General features: G+C 47.8%; 1 protein-coding gene and 1 non-coding gene across 3 annotated transcripts in view; one reads left to right on the top strand and one right to left on the bottom strand.

The window, feature by feature from the left end:
• The window catches only part of NHS (NHS actin remodeling regulator), a 341883-nt gene that overhangs the window by 242793 nt on the left and 80455 nt on the right, over nucleotides 1-18635 (top strand). The window lies entirely within an intron of this gene.
• Nucleotides 3936-4008, bottom strand: TRNAW-CCA (transfer RNA tryptophan (anticodon CCA)). The gene has a single exon. It is a non-coding gene; the product is annotated as a tRNA-Trp (tRNA).

Below are 18635 nucleotides of genomic sequence, written 5' to 3'. Positions count from 1 at the left end.
ATTTTGAAGAACAATGATCACATTAACCAGGTGACAGCAGATAAGCTAAAAGTCTCTCCATTTTCTCCTGGGAAAAAATGTTCTTTGCCGCCAAATCGCATTCCGCTTCTCTTTGTCTGCTCTCCTCTTATGGGAGGGTGGCAGGGCTGGCTGCTGATGGACTCAGAAGAAATCACTGACAGATAAGATACACCCTTGATTCATATAAGAAGGGAAGCTTTTGAGTTGAATGATAAAAAATGACTTCCTTTCCTGTTGCACAACATTCTTGTGGCTGGAACTCTGTAGAACGGTGACATTTCTCTACCCTTGGTCCACAGTATCAAGCAGAAAATAACTATGAAATCTGAAACTTGGTAAAGGATGAAAATCCAATTCATTGCAGTATGATAGACGTGTAGGCCTGGATCAGACTCTGTAGCTACAGAATCTGGCTACATCCTGCCCTGTTTTCACAGCAAAACTGAGGACTCGCCTACCTTTAAGGTATCACAGCCACATATAAAGACCCAGCCAGTGCTCTATGCAGGAGCTGGCAAACCCAACTGGTGTGTCACCGCAGGTGCAAGAGCAGCTATTAGCAAACAAACAAACCAAGCTTCCAAGTGACTGCAGAGAGTGAGTGGGGGATGGAGGAGGAAAAGGGAAGGCGGCACCCTCAAGGCAGGGAGGTTTAGTTTGATGGATTGCTAGGAATTTGTTGGCCCCAAGAAGCATTCTGGGGTCACAGCTCTCTGAGCTGTGGTTTTTTTGGCAAGATCTCATAGGCTTGTTGTGAAGACTGGAGGATGTAATGAAAACGAAGCACATAGTACAAGGCTCGGCCCACGTCGCAGACTGAGGAACTGTTCGCCGTTGTTGTCATCATCAGGAGATGGTGTTGTGTGGAGAATTTGAAGGCTCTCAGTCACAGGCCATGAAAACCCTTTGCCCTCTAATCATAACCCACTCTTTCTAAGACTTGACTCTCATTTCTCATATCTTGGCAGACTTTGGCTAATATTAGTTCACCTCTGGCAAAATGAAAGCAGGTTCAACCAAGTTTCAAAAGATGTATTGAACCCTACTCCATTTCTCAATATAGCATCTTGTACACAGGGTTTATAATTTTAGGAGTGGGTGGATATTTGCTTGGCGATATGGATATAAAACCAGTGGCGGATGTGAGCATTGCTCTTGGGTCTTTGTTTTCATCAACTCATTTCCACAACTTCAAAAAACATTCACTTGGTTGTTTTTTTCTTCTAATCTGTTTATCCTCCAGTGCTTTTGTTTGGGTCACAAAAGGAAAGGTATTTCTGGCAAAAAGCAATGAAACTTATTTCTTCTAAAGTTTAGCATTTACAATAGAAGGTGAAGTACTGTTGTATCATAAGTGATCAATATAATGTTTTTGAGAGGGGTCTGTCCATTAACATTGGGGGCTGAGGAGATTTGGAGCCCGGAGCTTGGGAAAAACCAGTATGTTAAGATTAAAACCCATCTACGGACTCTTTATTATGTGCTCAGCAGAACTGTGTGGGTCACAGCAGCTACTCATAGCAACCCTCTGACACAGGCACAATTATGTCCGTTCTCCAGAGGAGGAAAATGAGGCTTAGAGCACTTGCCTAACTTGCCCAAGATTATAGCTCAGTCAATGGGAACCAGAACTTGGACCCATATCTGTCTGATCCCAAACCCCAGGCTTGTTACCATCAGGCCATACTGACTGTGAGGATTTGAAAATAATGACTCCAAACTAAACTTGGGGGTGGTATCTTTAGGTTATCATACAGGTTAAGAGTTAAAAGATGTGCCATGGCCTACACTCCAGTTCTGTTGAGGTCATCCGAAGAGAAGGAAACTTAGTTTTCATTTGAAGGAGCAACACCCAATCAGCAGAGATAGGCCCAGCACAACATGAGACTTGAGCTAAGAAGAGGCACCAGAGAAGGGACAGAGCCAACAGTGTCTGCCCCCACTGCCACCCCTTGTCTTGAGAAAACAGAGTGGTGTAGGGAAGGCCTTTGACTTTCTCTTTCAGTCCTAAGCTAGTTAACCTGACTGCCTATAACTGATATATTTACTACCCAGCATTGTTTATCAGTGACATATTGTTCAAATATTCATTTCCTAGGAGAGGGTTGTAAATGTCTCCTGGAATCATAAAAGGTGATGGATTAACAAGTGGGGGAAGTTGTGGCAGGTCAAGAAGTTACCATGTGGGGTTTCCCACACCATCACTTGCGAGGGTTGGCAGGTCACGAGTTGTCTCTCAGTGGCGAGAGAGAGGAGAGTCGGTCCTCTCTGACTTCCTGACTTCAGCATCCTGGTGAAGGTCCTCACAGCGATTATACTTCATCTCATTCAAAGGTTTTGAAAGCAAAGTAACAAGTAGCCGGTACGATTTACAGCTCTTCCTGGATTTGCAGGAATCTGATTGTAACTGTCTCCGTTCTCCACTTGGCCATCTTCCCACCATCATCTGCTTTCCCAGAGTTCTCCAGCCCGGCTGCTCTGAACCCACAGTGCTGCCTGTTGGCTGGAACAGAAAACCCTGAGACTCAGCATCCTTTCCAGTACTTTGAGATGAAATGCATGTGTGTCTCTGAAGTTCCCTATACCAGCCAAGTGTTCCAGTCATGCAGAATTCTTTGTACTTTCTCATCACACCATGCTGTTGCACATACCTCCAAGCCTGTATACAGTGTTCCCTCTCTAGAATGCTTCTATGACCGGTTTCATCTGGCCAACTCCTAGGCAGTTTGGAAGGCTTAGCTTAAGCATCACCTTCCTTGAGAAGCCCTTCCTGACATTGCTCAGAGGGATTTGTCATCTCCCTTCCCATAGCCCATATGCTGTACACACCTGTATTTTAGTGGTGCTTCCAAGGGCGGCTGGAGAAGGGATAGGATACCCACTCCAGTATTCTCGGGCTTCCCTTGTGGCTCAGCTGGTAAGGAATCTGCCTGCAATGTGGGAGACCTGGGTTCAATCCCTGGGTTGGGAAGATTCCCTGGAGGAGGGCATGGCAACTCACTCCAGTATTCTTGCCTGGAGAATCCCATGGACATTCCATGGGGTCGCAAAGAATTGGCCATGACAAAGCAACTTTCACTTTCACTTTTCCAAGGGCAGAGGATGAACTAGTGCCCCTGAGGGGATCTGAGCCACAGGGTGGAGGTGGAGATGGCCCAAAGCTGCCTTCCAGAGATCTTAAGATTTCTTTGTAATTGGTGGCTCAGACGGTAAAGCGTCTGTCTACAGTATGAAAGACCTGGGTTCGATCCCTGGGTTGGGAAGATTCCCTGGAGAAGGAAATGGCAACCCACTCCAGTACTTCTTGCCTTGAAAATCCCATGGACAGAGGAGCTTGGCGCAGGCTACTATCCATGGGGTTGCAAAGAGTCAGGCACGACTGAGCAACTTCACGACTTCACATATGCATTTTCTATAAAATCTGCACTATTCCCTACATTATTTAATATAAAACAATCTCCCCCCAACTAATTATTGAGTAAAACTATGGTCCATGAAGATCCCCCACCTTTGTCCTGTGGCATCCTGAACCCCCAGGCACAACACAGTATATGTTGAGAGTATGTGGAAGTCCCTCTGAAAACCATGTATAGTACAGTGTCTTTCTAGTTGGCCATTCTATGAGCTCCTCTCAGCTGTAATATTTATAAGATTTTAGATACTCGAAATTTTTTTTTGAGTGAGTGAATCTTTCTCGTGATATTAGACATAATAAAGAACCAATATTATTAAACCTCAAAGAGATGGGGTCATCTCTTTGACCCCAAGGTCTCCATCAGCCCAGTTCTCTTTCTCTAGTTACTCTTGCATTTCAGTGGGCACTGGCATTTAAGATTAATTTTTATTTTTATTTTATTTTTTTAGGTTAATTTACTTGGCTGTGCTGGGTCTTAGTTGCAGCATGTGGGATCTAGTTCCCTGACCGGGGATTGAACCCAGGCCCCCTGCATTGGGAGCGTGGCGTCCTAGCCACTGGACCACCAAGGAAGTCCCTAAAATTAATTTTTAAAACCATTTTCTGCAGTTATGTTAACATTTAGTCACTACCATGATACCAGTATTGTTTTCCACACTTGTTCACGGCAAATGCATATTTCCCCAGCAACACTGTGGAAGAAAGAAGCCTTGATGGGCAGACTTGGAACTCTAAATGTCATCTGTCACTTCTTTTCTGTGGGAAAATTGGTCCTGAATTAAAAACAACAACAACAACAACAACTTACACATGAACTCTGGAACACTCTGAGGCTGGAGACTGACTATATTCAAGGGTCAAGCCCCTCCATTCTGCAGTTTCTGTTTATAGGGCTTACTGCCCACAGCCTGAGGAAGTGGGGTAAGGAAGCTTAAAGCCAGAGCCGCAGAGTGATATCCCAGAATCACTGGAGTGGTCAGGGATAACCTCAGGTTGGTCCTTCCCTCAGGTCTCTGGTTCTACCAGCAGCAGCAGCAGGCTACCTTGGATGTGTAATGAATGTCTCAGAAAGCGAGAAAAATTCATTCTCACAAATCCTACTGACATTTGTGATCCTAAAGCTCTTGTTTCTCTCTGGTTCAGACAAATGAACACCTGAGCCATCTATCGTCTCTCCTTTAAAAGAGAGTCTCAACTAAACTTAAGTTTCTTAAGAAATATTTGAGTAAAGGAACTCTCCTGTGCAAAGCACCTTTCAACACATGATCCATTTATTATGAAATTATTCTTCAGAAACTTCCCACTGGTACCCTTCCTTCTTTTTGTAAGTTTTATTATTTTTTTTTAATCTTTATTGAATTTGTTACAGTGTTGCTTCTGTTCTACATTTCGGTTTTTTGACCTCCAGGCATGTGGGATCTTAGCTTCCTGACCAAGGATTGAACCTGCACCCCCTGCATTGGAAGGCGAAGTCTTAACCACTGGATGCTCAGGGAAGTCCCCCTTCCTTCTTTAGAAGTGAATTACTCTTCACAGAAATGGAACACCCTTCAAGAGCAGGCCAAACCATGCCTCGATCCTCCTCCAGGTCACAGCCCACCTGGCTTCTCTAGCGTTGCTTCTGGTATATCTTACAAAGCCCACCCGGTCATTTCTCTATTGTTGGACGTCACCCCATCCTTAAATGACAAAACCTTCCCTCCCGGTTTGGCACATGATGCTATTTTTCTGTCTCCTCTGATCTGGAAGTTGCAGTTCTGATTCCACCCTGAAGGCACCTCACGGAGCTCCCAGCCTAGAGCTGGAATCCCCGTTCTCACACTGGGCAAAGTGGTTGGGAAGCAGGGTCAGGGCCTGAACTGGGGGAAGCTGCCACCACTGGTGTAGAGAGGGTTTTTTTTTTTTAATTCCTAAAGTTTCTCAGCAAAACATCCCCCTTTCTGGAACATAATTAGTATGTGTTGAACCACAAATGTAGAAAATCGCTGAGGGTACAGACCAACATATGTTCACAAGGCTACAAAGAAGGTTTCTTTCTTTCTCCCTTTCCTTTATTTGCTCCTTGCAAAGCTTTGCCAGAGTCAACTGAAAAGAACCCCTTTTCATCATATATACTTTTTCCCAAGAAGTAAAATGAACCAAATTAATTCATTCACTCAGCACTGTAAATACCAAATGAAGAAACCATAGATGTATAGATGTAAATACTTCCTCTGTAATTATTTTTTGTGTTTATATAACTAGAGGGCACCAAGAGAAAGAAAAGAGAAATTACCCTCAGTTCAAATATTCCCAGATTTACTAAGAAAATTATGAAAGAAAAGAAAAAAGCCCAAGCATCTCATGCAAAGACAGCGAAACAATCAACTCATCTGTTACTCGCCAACACTTTCTGCAAAAGAAATGGCTTTTGATGAAACTGCTGGGAACTCTGAATGCTGAGCATTTTTCCTATTAAATAAAGTTAGTAATTAATGTAGCAATTAAGAGTGCAGGGGTTGATTTTACCATGTTGAAACTGCTTAGTGCAGCCAAGGTTGAGCACTTCTGTTGAGGTATTTAGTTGTAACCATTGTTTCTTCCTGTTTCAGACTGTTGAGCGCGGCCCTAATTTAGTTTGTAATTGTTCATTTCTTCCTTTTGAGAGTCTCCATCTGTAAGTTCCCCAAGTGTGTGGGAAGGGAGGGTGTGCATCTCTTCTCCCCTGCCCACCTGTGTCTTTGGCTGCCTCATCTTCTTAAGACAACCGTGACTGTTGTTGTTGAACATTACAAAACTGGTTCTTGTTCTCGGGCTTACTCCTCTGTTTCCCTGAATGGGTTCTGGGGTCAAACACCCCGTCTCTCCTTCTCCTCCTCCTATGCACTGACCATCTCCTGGGGGTGACTCTGGACCACTCCCCTTGGAGATGCTCTCCCCCAAACCACATGACCCAGCATCAGGCTGACAAGCCCAGGGTTGAGGAGGGAAGGTGGATCTCCATGGCTGAAGGCTAGTCATAGGAAGCCTCTCTGGCTTGGCACTTTCACAGGGCATAAATGAGATGATGTGAAGACTTTAAGCTATGGCAATGTGTGGAGCCATCAAAAAGAATTCATTTTGTTTTTAGGAAGGTTTTAGTTGATTGATATCTACATTTAAACCAGGTCTCAACACTTAGTATCTGTTTTGACAAGTGGCTAGAAATGGACAGAACTTCCTCAGTTGGCCTTTTCTGTGTAACAAAACCGCTAGTATTTAGTGGCTTAAAAATCAGTGGGTGGTTCTTCTGGTCAAGCCCTGCAGGATGATCTAGGGTGGCCTCATTCACACATTGGGGGTTAGCGGGCTCGGGGTCAGAATGAGGGGGACAAGTGGACCGCATGTGTGTCATCAGCCAACAGCCTAGCCCAGTCTAGCCTAGCCCTGCCCCCAGTGGCTACAAGCCTGGGTAGGTACCATGATCAGCAGAGGTGTAGAAGCTGGAACACATCTTGAGTCCCAGGCTCAGAACAAGTTCAGTGTCACTTCTACTACATTCTATTGGCCAAATGAAGTCACAAGGACTTGCTCAGATTCAGGGTGGAAAAATAGATTCTACCTCTCAACGGGCAAAGCTGAAAAGTATTACAGCTCTTTTTTGAAATCTATACAATAACCAAGCTCCTTTATTTGTAATTTAATATGTACTGATATATATATATTAATATGAATTTGGCATTCTTCTACTGATAAGGTAACTCTCACTTGCACTCAAATAGACTTTGTAAGTGGGAGAGAAGGGGTAGGAATGGTCCATGGCCATGACAATGAATGATCCATGTAAATATTATCTGTCATGTGAGTCATATTGTTAAAAGGCTGTGAACAGCTGTCCAGAAGGCAATGTGGTGAGGTGGAAAGAGCACAAACCTTGGAAAAAGACAGATCTGAGTTCAAACTTCATCTCAACTTTTAGTTGGATGGCCTTAGGCAAGTTACTTGACCTCTTTAAGCATCAGTTTCCTCAACCATAAAACAGAAAAGTGATACCTGAGGTTGTTGTGAGGATTAAATGAGATTATGTATAACAGCCATATATAGTAAAGAGCCATTTCATGCTAGCTTCCTTCCCCGTCCCCTTCATTTAAAAAAATAATAATTTTATTTGTTTAGTTATTGGCTGCACTGGGTCCTCTTTGTGTGTCTGTGTGCTCAGTCGTGTCTGACTCTTTGCGACCCCATGGACTGTAGCCCGCCAGGCTCCCCTGTCCATGGGATTCTCCAGGCAAGAGTACTGGAGTGGGTTGCCATGCCCTCCTCCAGGGGCTCTTCCCGACCCAGGGATGGAACCCGGGTCTCCTGCCACTCCTGCATTGCCAGTGGGTTGTTTACCACTAGCGCCACCTGGGAAGCCCTGTCCCCTTCCTTTTTTCTTTTTTTGAAATTCACATTCAGTGGGCATAGTGGCTTCTACTTAGAATCACAGCTGCCAAGTTCCTTTCTCTGCCAGGTACCAAGTTTTCCTTTTCTACATCCTGCATATTTTAGAGAAATGACTTTGATGTAGTATTTTTCAACCTGGGATCTTGGCAGTATTTGCAAACATAAGCATACAGCTAACAATTCCAAGACAATTCTTGGTTTTGGTGCTATACATGATGTCACACTCTTGAACTGTGCATAGCTTGGTTTTCTTTATGGTCTGGATATCCTGAGGAATTCTGGAAACTCACCACCAGAAAAGAAGGCTTTGAAGTAGTAAAAAGTGGGCAGCAGTGTATGGGAATGGAGTTCTCTCAGAAAGGGTGTATTTACAGTGAGGAAGGTTTGCAAACACATCTAGGGGCTCTAAGTGGTGAGCTGGGGCTTTAGGGGCTGGGGAGGGAGGGGCAGATGGGGCCAGACCTCTGCTTCTCAGATGCATTCCATGGGGCTCCATTTTGGCTAAATAATCATAATTCCCACCAAGACAGCACAGAATGATAATGGTTTTATTTATTATTTTATATGCATTGCCAGGATATGCAAAGCTTTATAGCTTGCCATAAATCGAGAGGGATTATCACAGCTGTTACTTATTTTAACAGGTCACAATACAGTAGTTTGTGCCAGATGGTTTTGAGAATTTTGAGAGAGAAATTTTATACAGGCAGCCATATAGACACTAGCTTGGGTAGTTGGGCCCTGAAATTAATTTACATTTGTTATGATATAAAATGTATATGAATAAACACATAGTTCCTTATGAACAAGCAAGCCATTTTAGAGCAGTGGTGTCTTGTGGAAGTCACGAGATCTGTGAGCAGCGGTGGGCTGGCAGTTGTGATGTGACGTTAGCAGGAGTTAGGAGGTGTGAGACTCTGCCACACCCACCTGATGCCAGGGACATCCAGCTTGCTTCAGGGAAATAAACATTGGAGGCCAAACTGGGTTTCTGTCATTGGAGCCCAGGAGAGGAAAGGAGGGGAGCCACCTTACGGAAACATCTGGGGAGGGTGTGTATGCTGGAGAGTGAAATTGGAATTGGGATTCCTGAGGTCACCAAGAAGGTCAGTCTGGGGCAAAAGGGCTTCCCAGACTGGACAGATCGTAGTTCATACTGTTACTATTATTATTTACAAAGATTTATTTATGTATTTGGCTGCCTCTGTCTTAGTTGTGGCAGAGACTCCAGTTGTGGCTCGCAGGCTCAGGCTCAGGCTCAGCAGTTGCATTGTGTGGGCTTAGTTGCTCCACAGTGTGTGGAATCTTAGTTCCCCAACCAGGGATCAAACACACACCCCCTGCACTGGAAAGCAGATTCTTAAGCGCTGGACCACTCGCAAGTTCCCCCACCCCAGGTCATATTATTGCTCTTGCAGATGCTGAAGTTTATGTGTAGAGTGGTCGGTTCTGGAAGATAAGCAGAAATGGCAAGGAGAAATAAGAAGTGACGATGAGGAATCATTTCAGAAGGTGGTTTTGGTTCCAGGTTTCATAAAACAATAAACTTCCAGAATGAGAGACCTAGAGAAAACCTCTCAGATCATCTCCACTGTCCTTGTTTTATAGCTGAAGAAACAGACCAAGAAGATCACTTACATTGAGTCATCTTGGTTCTTTCAATTAAAAAATGAACGCAGACTGTCAGGGTTTGTGGAGTCTGTAGGCCTACCCCCACATCTCTCCTTGATTTGCTTCCTCCCTGCACCAAGTATGTCTCCTGCTGCCCAACCTTATGCTGGGGAAGGACTGCCCCAACCCATCAGAATAATGCAAGTGTTAGTCACTCAGTCGTGTCCAATTTCTTGGGATCCCATGGACTGTAGCCCACCAGGCTTCTCTTCCCATGGGATTCCCCAGGCAAAGAATACTGCACTGTGGTGCCCTGCCCTTCTCCAGGGGATCTTCCCAACCCAGGGATCCAACCCAGGTCTCCTGCATTGCAGGCGGATTCTTTACCATCTGAGCCACCAGAGAAGCCCAGGTCTAAAGCACAGCTGGGTTTTCTTGGTAAACTGCTCCAAGATATAAAGATAACATATTTCTGGAACAAGACTCAAGTTTTTTAGCTTTTTCCAATCAATTTCTTCAGCTCCTATAAGATAACAATGAAATAATTAGGCAGGAAAGGCAAGCTTAGAACAGACTTGGGGCATATATTGGGCATCATCTATGTTTAGAAAATCAGGAAGTAATAGTATTTTGAAAGCTGAATAGACCATGAATGTCAGGGGACAGAATTAGAACCTTTCTTATAGATTCCCCTGAGATGACGAGTAGAAGCATTAAAGCTTTGAAAATCTGGAGGCTAGATAATACCGAAAGGGCCCACTCTTTCCAGAGATGCTGAGCTTCCAGTAACTTTATCTCTGGAACACAGCACTAAGCCTGAAAGTAAGTGGAGGGCGCTTCCCCGGGCTGCAAATAGTTGTCAGCAAGCCCACGCACCTTGCCACTTAGATTCTTGCTCAGGCCACTAGTAACTCTTCCTTAGTGGGCAGCTGTTACCCAGCCATGATGTCTGTTTCCCTCAGCCCACTGTGGCTTCAAAGTACAGGGAGGGAGCTAGAAGAAGGTAAGAGAGGAGTGTCAGTGGGGAACTAACAACCATCAGGGAAAGAGCTTGGAAATCCAAAAAGGAGTCTTTGAAATGTGTTGCCATAGAGACCGATAATAAGCCTTCCTAATAAAGACCCTAAGTAATCAGCAGAGCATTAAATTGTGTTTTGTATCATCTGATTAAAGAGATAGGAGAGTGACTTGTTCAAGGTAGGCTAATTCTGGTAACCAACCCCCAACATTTCAGTGGCTTCTTTCTGACGCCGCAGTCTAATGCAGGTCGGCATGTAGTCACTTGCGTCCCCAGGCTCTTTCCACTTTGGGGTTTCTTTACCCCAGGGTCTCTTACTATGTGTTGGAATGGACAGGAACTTTTCTGAGCCTGGCCTGGGATACACAGGCCTTTCCCACCTCCCACTGGCAACACTGAGTTGCATGGCTGCACCTGATGGCCAGGGAGGCTGGCTGGAGGAGCAAGACAGGGATAGTTGAATAACTAACTAGCTAGTTTCTTCCAGGGAAAATATAAAATGTGCTCTAAAACAATGAGGGGCTTCAGTGAACTGCTTTTGGTCAGATCAACTTGAATTGAATGGACGATCACCAATAATTGAATGGATGGACTTTTCCTGGGAATACCATTCCCACATTTCCTGGGAATACCAGTTAAAGGGAACAGTCCTGTCCTGAGTCACGTCATAGATTCAATGGCCGGCAAACTATGGCTCTCAGGCCAAATCCCACCCCCTGTCTGTTTTGTGCATAAAGTTTTATTGGAACTCAGCCCCCTCCATTCATTTATGCCTTTTGAGCTATAACAGCAGAGTGGAGTCGTGGCAATAGAGACCTCATGGCTTTCAAAGCCTAAAATATTACCTGACCCTTGACGGAACAAGTTTGCTGATCCCTCCTCTAGATCACCACTGTCCTAAAGGGACGACACATTTGCCATTGTTTTCTTCCTGAGACCTGGTACCCTTGGCTTCCAGAAAAAAAACAAGCAGGACACCCACATGGGCTGGGACATAAACTCTGCCCTTAGAATGCTAGCTCCAAGAGGGCGGAGCCCACTCTGTCCACTCTAGTATTCAGCACAGTACCTGGCACCCAGAATGTTCAACAAGTACTTCTGTTTGAACCCGTGAGCCATAGGAAGCATCAGGTACCCTAACCACCAGAAACAGGGTAGGGACTCAGAAAAACTACAGTCTGAGCATGTTCGGGAAGACCTAAGACACAGGAAGGAGCTATCTTCACTGGGGTTTACTATGTGCCAGGCACCATCATGGTGCTTTGTATCTATTATTTTATTTCCTCTTCCTAACAACCCTATAAATTAGGCATCCTGTTTGCCTGTTACAAGGAAACCAAGGTTCAGAAAAGTCAAATGATTTTCCAAAGGCCATACTGCTAAGAATGGAAAAGCTCAGATTCCAGCTCAGGTCTTTCTGGGACCAAAGTCCAGGGTTTGTTTGTTTGTTTGCTTTCTCTTTCTCTTTCTCTCTCTCTATACCACAGGACTTGCCGAAACTATATCCAAATGTAAGTGATCTAGTTATATCAGTATTTTCATTGTCACTGTTAACAACAACCTCATCACTGTAAAGATGAATGCAAAGGGTGGATGGCCATTTTCATCACTTTACGGAGCTCTGCGGGCCTCACTGCCGAGGCTCTCCTTTGGTAGAGCAGCCCTGAAAAGCTGGAGCAAGACAGTCCATCTCCTTGGGATGTGTGATTAGTGACTTGGCCACCAGTTCCCCCTGATCTTGCCAGGGATTGCTGTAGAGGGTGGTCATTTTGCTCACTGGAACATAAATCCTCATTTCAAAGCCCGAGTGGTTTGAGTCTGCACATGGCAGGGCTTCCCCTGGCCCGGTGGAGTCTGTCCCAGAACTCTCAGTGTGCTTTTAACAAGCTCCCGGGTGCCTCTGGTCCTTTGACAAGCAAGGCTAAGGGAAAGACTCCTTTTTTTTTTCTTTTTTCAGCAGCAGTTCCACACCCGCTGTGGCCACTCCACCAGGCTCCCCCAAAGCCAAGGGAGTGGTGGGCTCTGCTCCCACTGACTTTTTAGGGATGTCTGGCATTCTCCATCATGCCACCTTCGTGAAACCCTGTGGACTCTGGTGTTCAAGAGAGGCCATCCCTCCTTTCCTGGTCTGGTACTTCTCTGTCTCATCTCCTTGGTGGACTCTTTTCCTTTGTCAACCCACCCCTTGAACTTTGGGGCTCACAATTCTTCTCGGCCTCACTTGGAGTGACCGCGTCACCTCCTCCCACCTCATCCTTCCTGACCTCACCTTGCTCTGTCTTCCAGCGGGGACTCCAGCCTGTGCTGCAGGCTGGCAGCCCTTGGAGGAGGTTGGTGTGAGTGGGGTCAGAGGAAAGCAGCCAGCCTGGACTAACTTGGCGTCCACGTGATCCTTTGTGTGATCACAATCGTAATTCATAGTAATGCCAATTAGGAAATACTCTCTACCAGGGCTTGTGGCAACCCTGTGATTTCTTGTGACCTTGGCAAGTTGAGTGTTTCACCACAATTTGTGAATTATGGAGGGGTCAGGGGCCTCGTGGACACAGGACTGCTCTTGCAGGCAAATCTGCCCAGGACCTCCATCTCCCTATTTGAAAACAGGTAGCCTGGTCAAAACAGGGACAAGTTTTCCCTAAATGGGTTTCCAAGGCTTCAAGACAAAGTACCAGAAACTGTCTCCCACAAGGCATATTTTGGATAATTTCATTCACTGCTTTCCCCCTGGTTATATATTAGGGATATATCCCATAAGTGTTGTGTTTTTAGTGGCCCTAAATGGCTTTCTGTCTTCTGTATGTGGTGGTTATATATAGAATCTGCCAGCCTAAGGCATGGGCACACACTGGCGTGGTTGTTAACCCTGGTTTCTTCTCAGAGCTGGTTTAGTAAATCACCCATCCCTGGAGATGAGCCCGTCGCCAGGAAGACATTGTCTTTGCAGTGTTTTGGAGCCTGGGCAGGCTGGGTTGTGTCCAGGCTGCGAGGTTTCTCCGATGAAAGGGGGGAGGGGAGGCAATGTTACAATATTCGGCCGTTCTAATCCTGTTACGCACGCGGGCACATGCTCCGCGCCAGTCTCCAGCCTCCCTCTTGCCCCGGCTAGAGGAGTTGGCACGGTCGGCGTCTCTGATTCCTCTGCTGTTGGCTCGAGACCAGGGAGCGGGGAGGTGAGAAGGGAACCACGGGGGTGCGGCGCTGAGCAGCCGTGGTCGGTCCAGCCTGTTGGTGATGAGCCGAGCCCACTGCCTCTCTGGGCATGGGTAACGCGCAGCGCCAGCGGTCGTGCTACCGGAGAAGGAAACGCACAGGTACCAGAAATCCGGATCCAGGATCCTCTGCAGCCCCTGGCTCGTCTAAGCGCGCAGGGCCCGCTTTGTGGCCAGCTCCCGCGCGCCACCGAGTTTGGGGCTGGGGTCTGAGTCCTGCAGCTCACTGCGGCTGGCAGCAGGGGACGGATTATTTTTAGCAGGTTCCCTTTAGCCCAGTGGAGCCAGGAGATGTTCACAGAGCCGGGCGGCTGTCTGCAGAGCGTTGGTGCAACCGTGCCTGCTGCCCGGGAGGTTTGGCTGCCGCAGTCCCCTCCATTCACTGGGCTGTAAATCGAAGCTGTCTACACCGGCAAGGCGCTCGATCCCAGCGTGGCCCTGGGGCTACGTCCCGCCCAGGTCTCCTGGCACCTGATTTCCCAGTGGTCAATTAGGTGTCTCTGCCTGCAGCATTGAAGCAGTGGAGGGGCCAATGCCCCGGCTTTGATGGAGCGCGCCGTGCGCAGAGACCTCCCCAGTCGACTTCCTCATCAGAAGGCAGCATCCATTCATAATTCTCTCTCAGCCTGTGGACCGAGTTTGGCTGGAGCTGAGCATGGACTCCGGCGATCTCCCTTTTTGCATCTGAAGCAGAAACTAAGATAAAAGGGAGAAGGAAGGGGGAATGCGGTCCTAACGCAACAAGGCGCTGGAAAGCCCCCCGGGAGGCCTCTCCTTTGCAGGGAGAGGGAGAAGAGGCAGATCGCAAGCCCAGCGCCTCAGCCAGCTGCTGCTTCGCTGCGGAGCCGGCACGCATGCCTACCTCACCTGACGGCCGCATTCCCGGGGAGCCGGCGCGGGGCCCGGCGGCGCGCCCAGGGCGCACGGGCGGTAGGATCTCTGCACCGGGGGAACGAAGCGCGGGCGGGCTTCCCAGGGCCGAGCCCGAGCCTGAGCGGGCGCCCGGGGAGGCCAGCCTCGGCCAGGAGCCCCACCGCAACCCCCCGGGATGTTCCGGTGTGTGTGAGATGGGACCGGCGTGGGGGGGAGGGGGAGGGGCAGGTGACATCATTTTTAACTAATTTTTCACACCTCTGGGTGGTGGGTAAACTTGGGGAAAGGAGGAAGCAGGAGCCGCAGCCCCGCCGCGCGCTAGCATGAGAGGAAATATCCCCAGCCAAGGTCCAGGAGCCGGGTCCCCTTGGCCGAGCAGAGTGAGGGGGGGCAGGCGGTCAAGGTGGACCGCGCATAGCTCTAAGGGATGAGGGGAGCCACTCTGGCTTTGGGGGGGGTGGCTTTTTTTTTTTAAGCATATTGCAGCTGCAGCTTTGAAGTTTGCCGCCTCCTCCCCACCCCCATCCTGGGTTTTGGGGCGGGGCGGCACTCTTCCACGAGGCTGCCCAGGCCTCTCCTAGCTTGGGTGCAGGGACTGCAGGGGCTGGTGGTGACAGGGACTCGAAGACACTGGAAGTGGGAGGGCACCCCGAGGCTCGGCCTTCTGGAAGCTCTAGGGGCTGGGGAGAAGTCGGGGCACCTCTTGGTGCCTCTTCCTATTTTCCTGCCCTGTCACTGGGTTTTGGGTGACATTTTGCCTGTGCAGGGGTCTCCCTGTCACAGAGCTGGCTGTGATGCTGTAAGGCAAGTGGACTGTTAGGATGAGCTGGACGAGGGAGGCGACCGAGCTGCAGCTTTTGCTTTTGTGGCAGTGTTAACCCCATCAAGCCAGCTCCCTTGGTACACTTGTCCACCTGGGTCAGTGTCTGGGGGGGCGTGAGTCCGGCTTCTGATTGACTAGTTCTGCCGGCCAGTGGGCCAAAGCAGAGTTTGCCCAGGGCCTGCCAGGCCAGGGATGGGTGGACAGTAGAAGAGTGAAGCCCCCCACCCCCACTCCTGGTACCCCCTCAGGGGAAGGTTAAGCAGGCCCGCCATGATGGTGCCCGGCGTTGTGGCCACCGTGTGCTCTGCTCCTGAGTTTGGGAGCTCTTGTTTTATGAGGTTTTTATTTTCCAGTTTTGTGCCTCCTGGTCCCCAGTTTGTTTTTCACAGCTGCTTGTGAGCAAGGCAAAGATAACAGCATCTAAAAATAGCCTTGCGCAGCTGGAGATGCAGCTTAGCTGGACCCCACCATCACAAGGATGGGGTCTCCCTTCCCGGATATGTGAGAGTGAGCCCTGCTGGGCCCCCAGGAAGCTTGAGGCCAGGTCCACACAGCCTTCAGAGGCAGTGCGCCTCCAATCTCCGGACAGGGTGGGGATGCTAGGGCGCTGGTCTGGGTGAGAGAGCAGCTGCCTGTCCACCCCTCTGTGAGGGCCAGAGCTACTGGGCTGCAAGGTTGGGGGATGGGATCCCAGACAGGGACCCCTCCGCAGCCCCCAGCCGTTGGATTCTGCAGCTTTACATTCTCTGGGAGTTCTGCTTAGCCATCCCTGTGGGGCTTCCTCCTCTGTGCTTCAGGGGCTAGCAGGCCACACCCCCCCAGAGGCATCTGGCCTGGAATATAGAGGGACCAAAGGGTCCAGGTGGTACCTAAATCATGCCAGCTCCCTGGGTGCAGGTGGTAGCCGGGGTGCCACTCTTCCAGATGGAAATCTCTGGGCAGTTGAGTGAGGAACCTCTTCTTGGTAACTGCAGGGAACCTGGTCTGTCTGAGAGGGGCAGCCCCAGCTGATGGGGAAGGTACCACATGGAAGGGAGGAGACAGGAAGGGACTGAGGTCTTCAGTGATGCTAGTGGATGGCAGGAAGCCACGGTCTCCTCCTGGATTCCTGGATTCCTTGAGCCTGCCAGGGCTCTCCTGTTATTTATTTCCATAAACTTTCATTTTCCTGATGTTTGCCTTTTCTTTGGTGGCAAAGATAGCAAAGTCCAGCGTGAAGAAAAAAAAGAGACCCCATCTGTTCTTGATCTGATTGAATCATAGGATTGTTTTTTTATTTTGGCGAAAATGCATTGGTAACTGCTGAAAAAATGTAAATGCCTAACCTTTTAACACTGAAAGAAATAAACTAGAGTGTATGGGAATTTAGAAGGGAAGGTGCACATTCCCACCATCAGTTCCCTATTCAAGATAGAACCTACTGGATGAGTCTCTCTTCCTTTTCAAAGTGCATTTCGATTTTTAAATTATACATTTATTTTCCTTGGACTTCCCTGGTGGCTCAGATGGAAAAGAATCTGCCTGCATTGTGGGAAACCTGGGTTCGATCCCTGGGTAGGGAAGATCACCTGGAGGAGGTCATGGCAATCCACTCCAGAATTCTTGCCTGGAGAATGCCGTGGACAGAGGAGATCAGGACCATATTAAGATAGCGTTTGGACTTCCCTGGTGGCTCAGACAGTAAAGCATCTGTCTACAATGCGGGAGACCTGGGTTCGATCCCTGGGTTAGGAAGATCCCTTGGAGAAGGAAATGGCAATCCACTCCAGTACTATTGCCTGGAAAATCCCATGGACAGAGGAGCTTGGTAGGCTATAGTCCATGGGGTCGCAAAGAGTCAGACACGACTGAGTGACTTCACTTTCCTTTTCCTTTTCTTTGATTGGGAGAAGGAAGAGATTAGGAAACCAAATACCTCTGATAAATCTTCTAATCATTCCTGATTAGTCTTCTAGTAGAGGCTTCTATGGGGTTGCACAGAGTCAAACATGACTGAAGCAACTTAGCAGCAGCAGCAGAGGCCTCAGAATATTTGCTGGTTCATCTTAGAAATGTCCCTCACTTTGATGTTCCCTACAGAAGATGCAAGATTACTGATGATTCCATTTAGCCCAAAGGTCCAGTGCAACAGTAGCTAACTCTTTGGCCCCCTTAGAAGAGCAGATGGGGAGACCATGAGCTGGGATGCAGAAGTCTTTCCTAAAGACTCACTGACTTGGCTCTGCCTGTAGCAAATAAGATGTCAGTGATCTGTTATACCAAAACAGAAAGGTGCTGCTTACTCTTGAAGTTCAGAACCTGGATCAGCAGTTAACTGGAGACTCACACTGAGTGCATTGGTTAAGGAATACCGTAACAAATAAGTCCCAGATCTCAGGATTTTAACACAATGCAGTTTTTTTCTTTATCATATAAAGTGTAATCAACTTTTAGCTTGTGATGACAAGGAACCTGGTCTCATGCCCTCTTGCAGCTCTGCTATCCCCTAGGGCCTTGGAGTCCCTCCTGAGTTTCTTTGCATCTAACCAACAGAAGGGGAAAGAGCATTGGGGATTGGAAGTAGCACATCTCATCCCCATCTACATTCCACTGGCTAGAAGTCAATCACGTGACCACAGCAAACTACAAGGGAGGCTGGGAAATGTCGTCTCTGCCTGGAAGATGCCCCCTTTTGCTCTCCTTTAGGATTGGATTTGGCTTTGGCACTGGGCAGGTCGTGTAGCCAAATACATCTCTCTCTCTTTAAAATGGTGGTGATTCCACCTTCCCTTTCCTGTTTCACAGGACTTGGAAAGGTGTTGAGACATAACAGACTTCTGGAGGGACCATCTGGTCATTGTCATTACTCCCCATGTTGTAGATCACTTGCCCAATGTGATACAGCTAGTTTATGGCAGAGCTGCAGTTAGAACCTAGGTCTCCTTCTCTTAGCTCTGTGTTCCTTCTCCCATGTGCTGATCACTCTGCCCTCTTAGGAAAACAGTTACATAGGGTAGAGTTTCAGAAAGCTGATATACAGTCCCCTAGTTAGCCTTCATCTTGTATAATCACTAGAAACAGCCATTCATATTACCTAAAATCGATGTGAGATTTCCCCCCCCAGTTGTTACTGTAGAACCAGTTGGAGTTAGTCTCAGAAGAGCCAGGCACTGGTCTAGGCCCTGTACATAGATGAACTCACTTAATCCTCATAAGAACCCTGTGAGGGAGGGGTTATTATCATACCAACTTTATAGATAAGGATGCTGTGGCACAGAGAAG

This window comes from Capricornis sumatraensis, chromosome X (assembly GCF_032405125.1).
Source record: "Capricornis sumatraensis isolate serow.1 chromosome X, serow.2, whole genome shotgun sequence".
In the NCBI taxonomy this organism is placed as follows: Eukaryota; Metazoa; Chordata; class Mammalia; order Artiodactyla; family Bovidae; genus Capricornis; species Capricornis sumatraensis.
This window is presented reverse-complemented; position numbering and strand designations above follow the sequence as displayed.